The sequence below is a fragment of the Lepisma saccharinum genome, chromosome 26 (assembly GCF_977018435.1).
Source record: "Lepisma saccharinum chromosome 26, izLepSacc3.1, whole genome shotgun sequence".
Classification (NCBI taxonomy): domain Eukaryota; kingdom Metazoa; phylum Arthropoda; class Insecta; order Zygentoma; family Lepismatidae; genus Lepisma; species Lepisma saccharinum.
The window spans coordinates 53,226,575-53,242,660 of NC_139254.1; the positions used below are offsets into that span (position 1 = coordinate 53,226,575).

General features: G+C 39.1%; 3 non-coding genes across 3 annotated transcripts; 2 read left to right on the plus strand and 1 right to left on the minus strand.

The window, feature by feature from the left end:
* Positions 1 to 3,799: 3,799 nt before the first annotated feature.
* Positions 3,800 to 3,872, minus strand: TRNAV-AAC (transfer RNA valine (anticodon AAC)). The gene has a single exon. It is a non-coding gene; the product is annotated as a tRNA-Val (tRNA).
* A 1,862-nt stretch (positions 3,873 to 5,734) lies between these two features.
* Positions 5,735 to 5,807, plus strand: TRNAV-UAC (transfer RNA valine (anticodon UAC)). The gene has a single exon. It is a non-coding gene; the product is annotated as a tRNA-Val (tRNA).
* A 7,912-nt stretch (positions 5,808 to 13,719) lies between these two features.
* Positions 13,720 to 13,792, plus strand: TRNAV-UAC (transfer RNA valine (anticodon UAC)). Its single transcript has one exon. It is a non-coding gene; the product is annotated as a tRNA-Val (tRNA).
* The last annotated feature ends 2,294 nt before the right edge of the window (positions 13,793 to 16,086 follow it).

The window sequence follows — 16,086 nt, forward strand, 5'->3', positions numbered from 1 at the left end:
ATGATGAAATTGGTGATGGGACCTCATATGAACAATCCAGGCCAGGATTCGAACCCGTGATGAGTGCGCATTCTTGTCCTATGTGTTGCAGTGAATAATGAAATAATTTGGAATGAAAAATGTATCTCAGAACTCAAAAAGTCAAATGAATATTATTGAAGAAACTACAAAAAAGTGTGTTGTGTTTTGTTTTCTGTCACCAAATCAACCAAGCGCGGGGGAGTGGTTATCACAGCGCGCTACGACACCAGGCGTTCCGGGTTCGAACCCCGACCCGGGCATGGGCGTTCCCTGTGCTCGTCTCTTCATCAGTTTCATCGTATCATCTTCACAATTAACCAAATGTGACAAAAAAGCGACGCTAAGTAACAAAAATGAAATCAAATCATTGATTGATTGCTCAAATTGGTTTATTTTACTTCGCTTTTCCGCCACCTTTGGTACAACAAAATAGATGAAGGAACACACACAAAGAACACAAATGGCCAATCCGAGATTCGAACCCAGGATCTCTGGCTTAGAGTCAAATCAAATAGTTTTTTATTTTTGAATGTGGGTGGGGGTTACGTGTACTTTTTTCTAGTACTCATTCATAATTTTGCAATCTTTTCCTGTTATTGACATTCTTCTTTTTTGAAGGAATACTGGCCCTAAAGGGAGGAGGGGTGTGACTCACACCAACCCCCCCTTGAGCACGCCACTGACTGCTACCCCAAGTGTCGACGTCACCGCACGTCACTGATTTCAACATGTCATCACTCATCCCCATCTTCGCAAATTAGCCAAAAGTGGTACAAAAAGCGAAGTAAAATAAAGCAAATCAATCAATCAATCAATCCATGAATCATATTTGAGTTTGAGTATTAAGTACCCTTTATATTTATGCACAGATAGGCTAATAAGGACTGGACCTATAGTTTAAATTGGAATCCTTCATGATGCATATTGTTGATGCAGACGCAGTTCATAGATCAACAAAGAACTTATTCGAATATCTGTTTACACAAAACAAATATGAAAAGAGTGTTCTAGTTTAGCAAAAAAATCCACAGTTACCAATAATTTTTCTTGCAACAAAATGCGACCAAATTCTGTTTACGAATCATTTTCTTGTTTAATAATACATTCAACGCACCATGTCCACATGTCTAGCAGACATTCAATTTAAACGCGCGCCCATGAAATTAGTTTGTGCTGTTGCCACGTCGGATCACCAACTTTGAGTGTTCAGAGGTTTAAGAGAATGACAGATCTCGTTGTAGAGTTGGTCTTTGTAATCCATGTGATACAAACTCACAGTATCTGCTCGTAAGGAAAGGGATGACACAAAAGTGCCCCGGAGAGAGGTCAGTCTGTCGCTCAAACTAGGCAACGCAGCCCGGTTGACGTTGCCACACAGTGCGCGGGAACCAGCGACTTTTGTCCCGCCCTCGCTTTGCTTTTCTCATATGTAGCAACAGCGCAATTCTGCCCAGCCGCCTATTTTCTAGGCCGTGCGTATAGTCGAGACAATGGTGCTTTCTTTTCTTAATCTGTCTCGACTAAATTCTGATTTCACTCGTACAGTACAGTGAAAATGTACTGATTTCTTTTAACATACACTTGAATATGTTCTATTTCGTTACGGAGCATAAGGTTATTTAAATTTAAATTTGTTTTCATAATTTCAATTCATATTTGTTTTTGTTTCGTTACTTAGAATGCCTCAGTAATATATAAACACATAAGTTGTTCGTTGGTGAATCAGTTTCCAACAAGGAAGATAATTTGTGGTTTTGTTGAATTATATTTTATACCAACTCATTAGATCCACTCGCTATTTTTCGTTTTGCTTATTTCCATGATAAAATGAACACTTTGTTCAACGAAGTTACCTTTTAATATTTGAAATTGCATGTGATTTTTACTGACCTCGTGACACTGCGAAACCTGTTTTACTTGATCTAAACAACTTCCTGTATGAACAAAAATTGTAAAAAGAGAAGTTGTATGCGCATACTTTCTAAGGGAATCCTCTTTATCTCATAACAGACAATCTTCAAAGCATGACTCGGATACAACATCACATCCAAAGAAAAGTCTAGAAATTCTAGTTATCTGACATTTGAAATCTGAAATATGTTGACACCAAATACTTGTTACACTAGTAACCAAAGTAAAAATCAAAACGCAACCGACATGCAGGAAATTACGGACTTGGTAACGAACAACATCCTGTTGGAGCGAAGGATCGAAGAAAAATGATGTACGATCCCTGTTGTTAAGGCTGCAAAACTACCGTAGACGTTGATCATTAACGTGTGTAGCATTCAAGAAATTGTTTTAGACGATCTGGGAAATAATGCCAAAGAATTTGCTCTTTCCGGCTATCTTATTTTATCATCAAATAATGAAGATAAATGGGCTTCCACATCAATTAAGACTTATCCTTGCAATGATCCCATGTGTTCGAGACTTACTTCTTGTCTTATAAGAATGTGCAAGGGCAAATTCGATGGTTCTTTTCACATGACTCTTTCCGGAATGACAAGTCATCGACTTGAATTCGTGGTTTCATAGAAGAAATATGTTTTTCACTACCCTACAATGGTAGATAAAAAAAAGATGAAGTTTGTAGAGGTGGATCTGTCTGCGATATTCAACAAACACGTGACGTCACCTGGAGGATCCCAAATTTAGGAAGAAACATAGTATTAATTGTAACCGCTGCAGCTGGGAGCAATTAATTTAACACACACACACGCAAATCATGTAATTTTACCTGAAATTATTCTTGGCAACCCCTTGTTAGGAAAAGGTACTCCAGAGTTAACGTTTAGTGCAAATTTGTGCGAACATCCAACCTACGTTATATGAAAATGCCAGTGCACAAAGAGTGTATAGCAAAGAGTAGAGCATGTGTACAATTAATAAATACATATCTGCTGATAAATTAAGAACTTGGAGTACAGATTGTTGTTCTCTTAGGCTACTATTTAAGTGTCTTTAGCAGAGCTTTACTTCTTTTTCCTAAATTAAAATATTGCATGTTGAATAACTTTTCTTGACTATCATTTTGTACTTGATATGGCACAGCACTTAAATCACAGACGATAAACAATCTCGGTGTCCGAGTGTTTCGATCTAAAAGATCTGGTATCGAGACTTGATTAAAGTGTTTGTCTTGGTATATAAATCCGTCCGACACCTTCTAAAATTGGCAATGAATTTTCAAGGACCACACGTACGCACACGAATATAGGGATGAGAGCTTAAAAATTGGAGACTGTGACTAAATACATATGTATAACTTTTATAGTAGTTAGGGCGTCTGGCTACCATCCGAGAGACCCTGGCGGGGGAGAAACGGGATTTTATCCGTGTATTCAAGCGGTTCCGGCGCCCACCCAGCGTCGTATAATTTGGGTACCTGGAGGAAACTGTGGTTGGTAAATGCGGCCAGGGCGTGGTGCTGATCACATCAACCCCGCCTTCGGTTGTGATCAAGAAAGTGTAGAGCCCTAACTTGCTTTTTTATAGTCATATTCCTTTATTACCTACTCTAATTTTAAAACTATTTTTGCTGTTACCTTAAGGCTTATTTGTAAGATTGACCTATTGTAATCTATCTTCCTTTGTGTTTAATGAAATGGTATTAATTAAATATCTTGTCACTGCATTAGCTTTCCTGAATCTTGGAAGGCAAGATTTCCATACAAAAATTAATCATGTTAAGGCATATTCGTGTCATTATTGAAATTAACGAATTATATGCATATTTTCTTTTAGAAAGGCAAGTTCCTCGAAGAAGTGAAAAAAATGTGCTCACCAGGGATCGAACCTGGGACCTTCCGCGTGTTAGGCGGATGTGATAACCACTACACCATGAGCACGTTGTGTAAGATTAGTTTTCTTAAATCAAGATAGCTTACAAGCATTCTAATTACGCAGTATGAGGAGTTGAAACCAGTTTGAAACTTTCTTCTCGCGTTCTCACACACAGTCGAATTACGTAACTGAATATATGGAGCATTGGACATGAGCCAAGTCATTGACTACAACCGTTATCTTCTGTCTCGGAGGTCCCTGAACTTCGATATTTCTTGAACGATCCAATATAAAGATTCATCAAAGTTCGAATTGACGAACAGAATGCGAAATCTCCAGGGGGAGAGAATTTCTGCTACCAACGATTTTGTCAAGGAAATTTTGTAATAAAAAAAGCTCGTTTGGTACACAAAAATAAATAGAAAAATTAAATATTTGTAAAATAAGAAAGCTGTTATTTCCAGCTGATGAAAAATCAATTCGCTGATTATTATTTTTATTACTATCAGTATATTAATTTTCATGCACTCGTTATCAGTACAAAACAATTTCATTCCATGGCCTTATATTCATGTGGACTCTGTTGAAAAAAAAACAACTAAGCCCCATATTATATAACAAGCTGTAAACAAGTAATTTGCTTATTTAAATAATATTGCTGGAAGAGTCATTTTATTATTATTAAGAACTATTAGTTAAAACTACTAATAATTAATTTAACTAATAATTTTGTCAACTGTTTCGGAGGCCTTGTAATCAAGGAGTTCCAGGTTCGACACACGGTGTAGGCACATAGTGGTTCATATCGCACTTTAAGCTGTAGGTCCAGTCCCGATTAGGCTATCTGTTCAAAAAGTAGACTTCAAGCAAAAACTCTAAACTCTTTCGGAGGGGTCCTGTCCCCATTGGACTCTCCATCTGAACATATCCTTGCTCAAAACTTATAAATATAGTAACTTGCCTTATTTATATTAAGGTGGATAATTACAAGAAGGAATAGCACAACCAGAGGCGCCTCGTGAACGCATGCGGTTAATGCTGCGCATGCGTCAATTGTGGGAAAAAGGACAGCTTGCTCTGCGACGACATTAATGAGCATTTCTACATTCTAATTTCTTTATATAGGAGAAGTATTTATTTTACACGAGAACGCTGAACTAAGCTTATATTACATTTCTTGGATCTGAAGTGACGCATGAGCCAATTGTGGGAAAAGAATTATTACTTTCTTTCACTTCAGATACAAGAAATGTAATATAAGCTTAGTTCAGCGCTCTTGTGTAAAATAAGTACTTCTCCTATATGAAGAAATTAGAATGTAGAAATGTTCATGAATGTTGTCGCAGAGCAAGCTGTCTTTCTCCCAGCAATTGACGCATGCGCAGCATTCACCGCATGCGTTCACGAGACGCCTCTGAGCACAACCAATAGCAGCAATTCGTGCCAAAACAGAGCCAGGAGAGTGGCAGTTTCTTTTTGTTGACATACAAGGCTAACCAAGCCCATGGTGCGGGGGTAAAAAGTGACAAGAGTGGGGGCAAATCACCCCCTACCTCCAAGCTTGCCTTAATCGGCGTCACTGAATGACATGATATAAATCGTTCAGTGATAACTTAAAACTGAAGCAATGTTTTGGGGTAAATGCCTTGTTTGATCACGTGAAATAAATTCCTTCCCTCTCTCCCCACAAAAAAATCATAAGTCCACGACAGAAAAAATAGGGGGAAACATCGAAACTTGGGAAAATGGTAGTCCAGCAGTAGAGTATAATTCTATAAATATGTTTACCCGCACGATGCATCCATTTGTAACTTCTTATCTTTTAAAAAAACAAGATAAAATTTAACAAAAATGTGTTCGGGACGTTTATCAACCTGTTGACATTTCACTAGCGAACAGTGGCTCTCCTTTCAAACGGAGTCATCACGTGCTCATGGTGTAGTGGTTATCACATCCGCTTTACACGCGGAAGGTCCCAGGTTCGATCCCTGGTGAGCACACTTTTAATTCGCTGATCGTAACTTAAAAATGGGAATTTGTAATTTGTGTTTCTGTTGTTATATTGCGCTTTTCATCCACTTTTGGAACTGCGGTGGAATTTCTTTGTATGAGCGGTGTTCGTTATTAACACCTGTTTAGTCTGAATTTATATGTTTAGCACTATTAGCTGCTTCTATCTTGTTTCACTCTTGCTTATTTATTATTTACCTTTATTTGTGCAAATCCTTATTTTGCATTTCGCTGTGTGTTTTTTTTCTTTCTTCTTGTTTTCCTATTTTATCATTATTATGATTGTTGGTTGCCTCTTATTTTACTTCTTTCTTTTATATTCTTTCTTTCATTCCTTCATTTTCCTCGTGCACTATTTCGTTCTTACATTATATTATTATATATAATTAAATTTTATTTTTGCTCTTCTTACATTTTTTATTATTATTTTTCTTATACAGTAAAACCTCGTTAATCCGGACTTCGCTTAATCCAGACAGGCAAAAGGCCAAAAAAAAAAGCAGAATGCAATGTTTTCAATGTGGCAAGAAGTCAACAAGAGAACTTCCCAAAGAAAAGGCAGTCAACCACTGATGAAATTCTGTTTCCCGCAGACTTTGTACTGTACTGTATACTAGTGTATTTAGGCTTATGCCCTTTAATTAAATACACCTTAATAAGCGCGGAGTTTTAATGCATTTTTTACTATTCTTTTAGGTTTTTCAATTAATCCGGACTTTCGTTAATAAACCGGTCAACTTATCCCCCCATTAGTCCGGATTAACGACTTTTCGTATGTTTTTCCTTGCCAGCTTTCTTGTTTTATTCATTACATTCCTCCCTTCTTTTTCTATTTATTAGCTACATTCCGTCGTTACTTTTCTTTCCCACATTATTTTCCTTGTTAAGTTTCTTATTTGTTTTTATCTTACATTCCTCATTCCTCCCTTGCACTTCTTTTTCATTCCTTCTTTTCATTCCTATCTTTTTCTCCATCATTTATTTTACAATATCTAAATAACAACGAATACAATTACAATTGGATGCACAAGTATTGCTCGGCAAATTGTCCATGACTCTTTTCATTGACTTTTCTCGTTATCGTACAGTGGGATCCATGAGTATTACCGTGCAAATTGTCCATGACTATTTTCATTACTTTTTCTTTTACATCCTGGGTGTTTTAAAGCAATGGATTTTTATGTATACTGGTGCAGAAGTTGTCAACAGCTTGTTTTGAGTTTTCATTTAATTCTTGAAGCTCTTATGGGGTCAAATAAAGTGCACGAACATGGTGATGGACAATTTGCACGGTAATACTCATGTATCCCACTGTACATGTTTCTAATAAAAGGATTATTGTTTTCTGGTGCAGGTGTTGCATTTGACGTTTTGTTTCAATTATTGATGCACTCTTGCGTAAAACAAAGATTATAAAGATGGTTGGGCCTCCTGGATGGAGCAGTGGTTGCGTGGTCGGCTTATAATCAAGAGGTTCCGGGTTCAATACCAGGTGGGGGCACATGGTGGTTCGGATCCCACTTTAAACTGTACTGTATGTCCAGTCACGATTAGCCATAGTGTGCATGAAGTGGACTTAAAACACCAAATGAATAAACAGGGTGATAAACAATTTTCTTGGTAAAACTTGTGCATTCCACTGTACGTAGTACATGTGAATTATTTATGCCCTAAAATTAATAATTCTAAAACCTGAACGGGCCTGTTTCGTCATATTAGGGTATTAAGGTTCCTCTTTCAAAACAAAACATTAAAAAAAAACTGATTGCAGACAGTGACGGAAGGCCTAGTGTGACCTTAAAAATGATACATTTCTGCTACAAAATACATAACTTTCTCCACTGGCGTACGCAGCGGGGGGATGATGGGGATACATTATTGAGTTACAAAGTAAAAAAGAGCCAGTGTCCACTTTCACGTGTAACGGCCATATTATTCAATTTGTATTGGACCCATTGAACGCCTCTGAAATTGGTAAACACAACGCGAAAACAATTTATTCATTTAATAAACTCATTAACAAATGACATTTAGCACGTTTTACTCCAGAGTCCTTCGAATGGTAATTATGAAATATTTTGTAGTGTATCCCGCCCCCTAACTACAACGAAGTTATGTGATATCCACTTTTACAAAATCTTTTTTCTTTACATCTGCATACACTAGTGCTTTTCTCAAACCCACTCCAGCCATGTCCGGTTTCACATCTGCTTTCCTAGGTTTTCCGTAATCTTCACACTAAGGTAGCTTTACGTTTCTGTTTCAGTTGAAAATGGAGGAGGATTATGGAGTTATTTCCCTGTGCTGCATAAATGCTAATTATAAAGATTACATGGAGCTTCTGAGTTGCCGCGTGGGAGAATAATAATAACAGTATTTTTACAGCTCTCTTTGTCAAGGTCACCGAAAAAGAAAATGCCACCAGGCATGCTAAGTTCCGGTAATGCATGTTTATTACTTCACAGGCATGGGTGTACCCGAGCTTTTTCTCGGTAAGGGGGGGGGGGACAAACCTTTTTAAAAGGGGGAGGCAAACAACACTTTCCCAGAGAGGACAATGCATCATATTGAATTATTTGAAAAGAGAAGAACGTTTATTTTACTTTCCACGTGTTAAAAGCACAATTAACGGAATGAAAAATTGTATCACTCGTTTTTAATGGGGAAGCAAGTGTCTTCTTGTCCCCCGCTGCATACGTTCATGCTCACAGGCAACGCTGTGATCTGTGATCTTCTTGCGTTCCATCTAGGCTTACCACACGTTCGGGATTAGCCCGGACAGTCCTGGTTTTTCAGTGCTGTCCGGGGTGATGTCCGGGTTTGCAAAATGTCCGGGGTTTTGAGAATCATGAAAATACGCGTAGCTACCTGATGACCTCTATTTGATGAACGTACATTGTTGAATAAGGTAATTCAAATCCAAAAGGTAGGTTGTGGTTCAAGTACCAGATACTATTGAAGAGAAGTGGCAAGCAATTTTTAAGGTGTTTCAAAAGACTGACATTTCATGTACCAACATTTATAAAATGGTTGAGTTTGCTATGTCTTTGCCAGGAACGTCTGCTCCAGTTGAGAGAGTATTTTCAATTATGGGGAATATTTGGTCTGCAGAAAGAGGTAGACTTCTAGTATCCACTGTTAATCATCTGATGAATGTTAAAATTAACGCAGAATTTTTATGTTGTGAATTTTATGATGTTATTAAAACAAACAAGCCATTTCTGAAAAAGTCATGTCTAGCGAAAAGTACAACTAACAGATAATGCTACCTAGAACAGAGAGGTTTCCTAAACATCAGAAAATGTATTATGAAACATTTGAAAAACTATTCCAATAAATGTTCCAATAAAATGTTAAGGCTTTTAAGTAATTTCAATTTATTTTTTATTTATTTTTGTAAAAAGAACTGAAATTCGGCAGTAACGAGTTGATCGCGAATATGTCCTGGGTTGGAACCAAAAAAATATGGTAAGCCTATCCCTCCTGTAGCTCATCTGCTTAATGGATGTTTTGTACAGTGGGATCCATGAGTATTACCGTGCAAATTGTCCATCACCATGTTCGTGCATTTTATTTGACCCAATAAGAGCTTCAAGACTTAAAACTCAAAAGCAAGCTGTTGGCAACTTCTGAACCAACAGTATATAAAAAATCATTGCTATAAAACATATTGGATGTAAGAGAAAAATTAATGGAAATAGTCATGGACAATTTGCACGGTTATACTCATGGATCGCACAGTTATGCTTTACTACATCAATGTAAGGTTTTGTGTTCGAAGCAATGTTGCCATATGAATAAAAATTTCTTGCGGCGCAGCACAGCACAGGAAAGGGGTGGGGGGAGGGTCGCTTCTATGCACGCTATAAGGCAGTTCATGATATACATAAATCAAAAATTTAATTGAGCCGTGCGATGATATCATTAAATGCCACAAACGAACACCGACGAAAGAACTTTCTTTCTAAAATATACACATAATCGTCTCTCTCTCTCTCTCCACGTACAGTGGGATCCATAAGTATTGCTCAGCAAATTGTCCATGACTATTTTCGTTTCTTTCTTCATCCTACGTATTTTTAAGGACTATATTTTTACATCTACTGATTCAGAGGTTGTAAGCAGAATGTTTGGTGTTTTCTGTCAGTTCTTGAAGCTCTCATTGCATAAAACAAAGCTTGATGGATAATTTGCTTGGTAACACTTATGGATCTCAATGTACTGTTGTCTTCGACTTCGTTGCATTAATAAAAAATCGTAATTGTATTACAGAAACTCAATAGAGAGAGAGAAGAAGAAGAAGAAGAAAAATGGAGTATAGCCACGGGGAACTATGGATAGACAACTCGAGGCCTTTGTCTCTTCCGTGTAGAACGCTTCACTAGATGGCAGGTCAGTCGATTAGACGAATCATGAGGTAAAATTAGTTTTCATATTTAATTGAAAATTTATTGTAGTTGTTGTATACTAAAAGATAGTTGACTGCAGTTCAGTACTTAAGGCGAGGAGGGACAATTTCCCCTAGGTCTTTCTTGCTGGGGCAGCTGCCGATCACTGTTGGCAACGTCGCTCTTTTGGAGCCAGATCTGGCTCTTTCGTGCACTCGTTTGACTGTGAACTATGGCACCCCCCTCTACCCCACCATGATACCACCACTGGCTCCAGCCCATAAAGACCAACCTTTGCCATGAGTGTAAAGTTTGCACGTGACGTGATATTCATATATTGGCTCTTTCCTCCCCAGGTAGTTTTATATATAGCGCTGTGGCTAAGGTGAAGATGACAATATTATTATCCTGGAATCCTTTATTTTCGATTTCATATGAAAACCATTGGATTATTGAGATGGGTGATGCCGCCAAACCTAGCCGGTGAATACTAAGAATAAATTGCCATCACTTTAAAGCTAACGGTAATAGCAGCGCCCCCACCCCTCTGACACCTAAAATTACCCTAGGAGGCACATTATGCAGCCTTCGTTAATCTAGCTCCTTGAAAGTCATCTTTAGCTCTATTAATGGTGAAATGTAGCTCTTTTATGCACATCAGGTTTGGCAACACTGCCAGGATGGCCCTATGAGGCAAGGTTAGGTTTATGGGACCATTATTTTTTTCGTTCTCTCGTGAATATCAACCATCCAATGACGTAGAAAAGTACATGGACGGAAAAAGTACACGTTGAACTATGTCATAGTAGTAGGAAAAGTCGAAACTCTCATTTTGTTAGCCGTAACTTGGGCCGCGTCCGAATCGGCAGCAGGGGCGCGTCAACTATCTGAGCGCTCAGCGAGAAACTTGATCGCTCGGCTACTTGACGGCCAAGTAGGCGTTCCTCCGCGAGAGGTGCTCACTTGATCGCTGAGTGAACTTGAACCTTGCGCGCCACAGGTTTAAGCCACAGAATATAGCGTTTTTGTGTTTCTATCTCGCGAGGAAAGCTGTACGAGGATGGCGGGGTGACAAGCCGCGAGTGGTGGGCGACCAATGAGGAAATATTTATGATGAACTGAACAGCTTGCCATATAGCCTAATTAGAGAGGAAGTTCAAGTAACAGAAGGTGATGTAATATTCCCGTTTTTGTAATTGTATTAAAATGTAAGTGTTGTTTATTCCAAATAATAAATACTAAATATACACCGTAGTTTTGAAAAGCTGTGCGAGGGTGTGAAAATGAAAATTTCGACAGTTTTGTTCACATCAACTATTCTATTTCCATAATTAACAGCTTTTCAAACACCAAAATCTTGTACACTCGACGCAGCCACATTGATCACAGATTATTCAAAGGCACTGATATTTTGATCAATGAGCAAACTGCCTCAAGTTTCTGCTCAACGAGTGAAAATCTTGCTCAGCGAGCGTCGCTCAGATACTTGACGGGTTCCAGATGTCGCCTCGAGCATCGTTCCATCCGGGGACTCATGCTACCTCCGTTGTCCGAATTCGCGGAAGACATTGAGTCGGAGGGGAGAGACGAACGGCGCGACAGATGCACGCCCTGCGCTTGGCAGCCATATTGCAAGTTCCGCTTTGCGGAGACAATGTTTACTGAATAGATGATGTAAAACTCGGTGATTCTTGGACATTTTATCGACAAAACTGAATGTAAAAAAATGGAAAATGAAGAAATGATATGTCACATTTCTAATATTAGTAGTAAATAGGTGGAAATCATTGAAACGTGTGTTTGGCGTCTGCCTTATGCTTCCATCCTGTGCGCCTGCGCTCTAGAGCGCGGTGAGTGACGTTTGGGGCGACACCTATCGGGAAAAGTGACAACCATACTGCAAGGGGACATGTAGATTCGGACGACTTCGACGGCAGACGAAAGCAACGGGAGAGAACGGGACGGAGCACTTGTCAATCCGGACACAGCCTTGAAGTCGATTTCCCATAAGGAATACATGGGATTCTGTAAATACTTATTAATCATATTTTCAAACATCGTGTCTAGCTTGCTAATCAACTTGAAAAACAGTTTCCACTTGCAACGTGGAGAAAAATTCATACTCTCTTGCATACTAAAACCTTTTTTAAATAGCAGTGCCCGATCTGACGATATTGAAATAAATGCACAACTAGTGCGTAATTGTCCTGCTCGCCTTAAGTCATATTACTTGGATGAACAATACGAAAGTAAACATTTTTTCTATGCAGAAAGACTTTGTCAATTTGCGATAACCTTCGCCTTGTATAATCATAAACTCTTGCAAAACTAAAAGTTCAGTTCAAATTAACATGGAGAGAAGAATTAACTACTATTCTGAAGTAAACAGTACACGAGGAAACATTCACAGTAAAATTTACCTAATCTTTAAGAAATCATATTGTGAGAAACTCGTACAACAGCATTTCCTTGGGCTGAGTGACAGTTACTCACCTGGGAGAGAATGCAACTCGTGACCCTGCCATTTATTATGCAACTTCTAACTGAACCTTACTCATTTTACATGCTATCTGTCCTTTCTTATCTCTCTTGTTTCTAAGTTCCTCATCAAACAGCAACACAATTATGTTAATTCTACTTTTGTTAATAACATTACATATTGGGTGGTCAGAATTAATTATTAACGGTCACTTTTAATAATTATAATTTACTTATTATATGTAAAAATTTTTGAAACTAAACATATAATTTTTTTTCAGAAACAATTTGGATGCAAATATTAGAGTAATGTAGTTATAAATATTACATAATATTTTGTGTTATAAACATTATTATTAAGTCGATCTTCGTGGTAGAATGGTTAACCCCGCAAGAGTTCCGGGTTCGAATCCCGGCCTGGACATAGCTGATCTTTGTGAATGTACCATCATCAGTCATCCTCATTCTCGCGATTAGCCAAAATTGGCAGAATAGCGAAGTGAAAAAAACAATTGAATAAAAAATACACTTAACGTTGTTAGAGTTGGGCTCTTACTTTTAAAACACCTATTTGTGTCTCAAAACCTCGCCCTGTACAAAATAAAACGAATGTGATGATGGTGGGTAAGTAATCCTATAGCGCTACAGCCCAATATCGGGCCCTGGCTTATCTACCGACTGCTGGCCTCCCTCCCACCAGGGAGGCGTGGAGATCTGCAGCCAGATTAGGGGGACGGGTGGTCAGCCCGACCAACCCCCAGTCGTTGTAGGACGTGGATACCGGATTACGCTCACTCACTCGTAGCTCCCCAATTTCCTCACGATGGTGGGTTGCCACCGGCCCTATACACAGGCCGAAAATTCCCGGAGAACCCGGGATTGAACCGCCGTCCAAAGCAAGGTACTTTAGACCTCACGGTCACGGAGGAGGACCATGATGATGGGTAATTTGCACAATATTGCCTTAACCACCAGCTGTACTACATGGAAAACTTTCTACTTGTAACAGCAGCAAGCGGAACACACTCAGCAGCAAGTGCTCATGGTGTAGTGGTTATCACGTCCGCTTTACACGCGGAAGGTCCCAGGTTCGATTCCTGGTGAGCACAGTTTTGTTTCCAAGAAATGCTACTTTATTTTCATAAAAGTGGCGTGCAAAGCGACGAATTATGTGTCGCTTAATATGAACATTGCCTGTAACTTTCCCGACAGCTCGATTCAGAAGCTCCTGTCGACATGGAAGAAGATAACTCGAGAAAATATTTGCCCAGGAAGCATCGTTCGGTTTAAATTCCTCCGCCATCTTTGTCAAGTGATTGAAGATTGCTTCTGATTGGACGTTCCCAGCATTGAAAAGTACTAAACTGAAAGTTAGATAATTTTTCTCAGTGGAAGTTATTTGTTGTCAATCGTACTAAATTTACTGCTTGAGCTATAAAACTTTCTTATCTGACCCCATGACGTCAGCAGATAATTTTATCCTGAGATATCTTCTCAGAGTGTTTCTTTTCGCATTCTTGTTGCTCATAATCTGTTGAAGTAATGTTTCACCACCACAGTCCAGGAAGTTGCCCTAGTTCATTTCCCGCCACTAAGTGATATGTGTTTTGTAAGTTGTTGAAAAGTGGCGAGTCGCTTATTGAAACACAGCGGCTCTTTCGACGCCGCTTCAATATCGGGCGTCACGAGTCCATTCGTCAATTCACGAAACTGTCGTCTGCGAACCAGTGTTGCCAGAATCTGATGGCACAATTTCCCTCTGCAAGGAGCAAAATTTCCCTTTTTCGACTAATTTTTCCCTTCGACTAAACAATCATAGGTATAATAATAATAAAGTTTACATTAAGTGCTGATAATAATAATAAGTATTAGTGGTATGTAGTATTTTCGTTGGTCCATGTTCGTATTTACGAAAAACGTTTAACAATGCTTACATATTCAGGTCAGATGTTCCAAGTTCGAACCTTGGCCAGGAAAAATTACGTAGAAAAATAGAAATTTAAGTATGCATACAAGCTTAAACTCAAAGGAATGGAGATACCAGCGATAAAAAAACGTGAATATGGAAGCAAAACATAATATTATAATATCTTCAAATTCTAATTCCCTTTTCCTTTTTGGCTTAAAATTAGGGCACAATTTCCCTGCAAATAGGGAAATTTCCCTTCATGTGGCAACACGGATGCGAACACACGGTGCTCTAATGTCTACGGCGCCCGAGCCGAGCCGAAAACTGCATGGCCGAGAGAGTTCAATGCCACCCTACTTCCATCTCTACCCTCTCCCTGCTTCGAATTCTTCATTTGAAAATCGCCCGTTTTCCGTGACGAACCCTTTATCTGTGTCCACTGTAAACATTTTCTCACTTTTCCTGTGTGTTCAGAAGTGTCTGATTTGAGCTCGATATGACCTTGAAGCTTACGCTGGTGAAATTCACTTCCTTTTATCACGTCTTTTTGCTTCCACGTGTCATTTTGCCTTCCGCGTGGCTTCATTTTCAGCTTCCCATCCTCGAGGAAAGGGAGACTGAAAATATGAGAGAAAAGGAAGGTGGGATCTTAATCTTGCCTTATCCCAATTGACGTCAAAATCATTGCATAATTCTGTTGCGGAAAACTGGTAGTATTAAGCGTTTCAAACAGGCCGACACGTGTGAATGTCCCGAAATAAATCCCTGTCAGACAGTTACACGTGCAGTAGGAATCAGGGGATCTTTATGAATTTAGATACATACAGGGTCCGGCAAATAGATCTGACAGATTAAGAAATAAAACTACTCATTTGTGTAAATTGCTAGAAAGTACTGAATACATATATCTGTTCCATTTACAAAAGTGGAAGAGATGTCAGCGAATAATATTTAGTTCCGAAAAATGACGTCATCCAAATGATGACCATCTCTGCGGATGCACTCTGTGAGGATGTCAGTGAAGCTATGCAAAGAACACTGAATCTTTGCTAGGGGTATGGCGTTAATTTGGGGACAAATCGCTTCCTTCTGATCGGCAACTGTTCGTGGTTTCTTAATTTAAATCTTGCTTTCGAGGTACCCCAAAAGGAAGAAGTTGCAGACAGAGAGATCTGGCGATCTCGGTGGCCACAAAATGTTGCAACCACGGGAAATGACGTGTCCTGGAAACATGTTTGTTGGCAACTGCCATTGAAGTCCTCGCTGTATAGGATGTAACTCCATCCTGCTGGAACCACACTCGGCGTCCGAGAATGTGACGTGTGCGGAGTTCTGATACCAGGTAATTGAGAATCTTCGAAACGTAGCGATCTGAATAGACGGTAAAAGTACGTCCGTCTTCCTAACAAAAATCTGGGCCAATGACCCGAATTGTCGTTGGGAACTCGACCGTGTCGACGAAATGTCTGAACATTCGCAGAGTAGCATACAGCG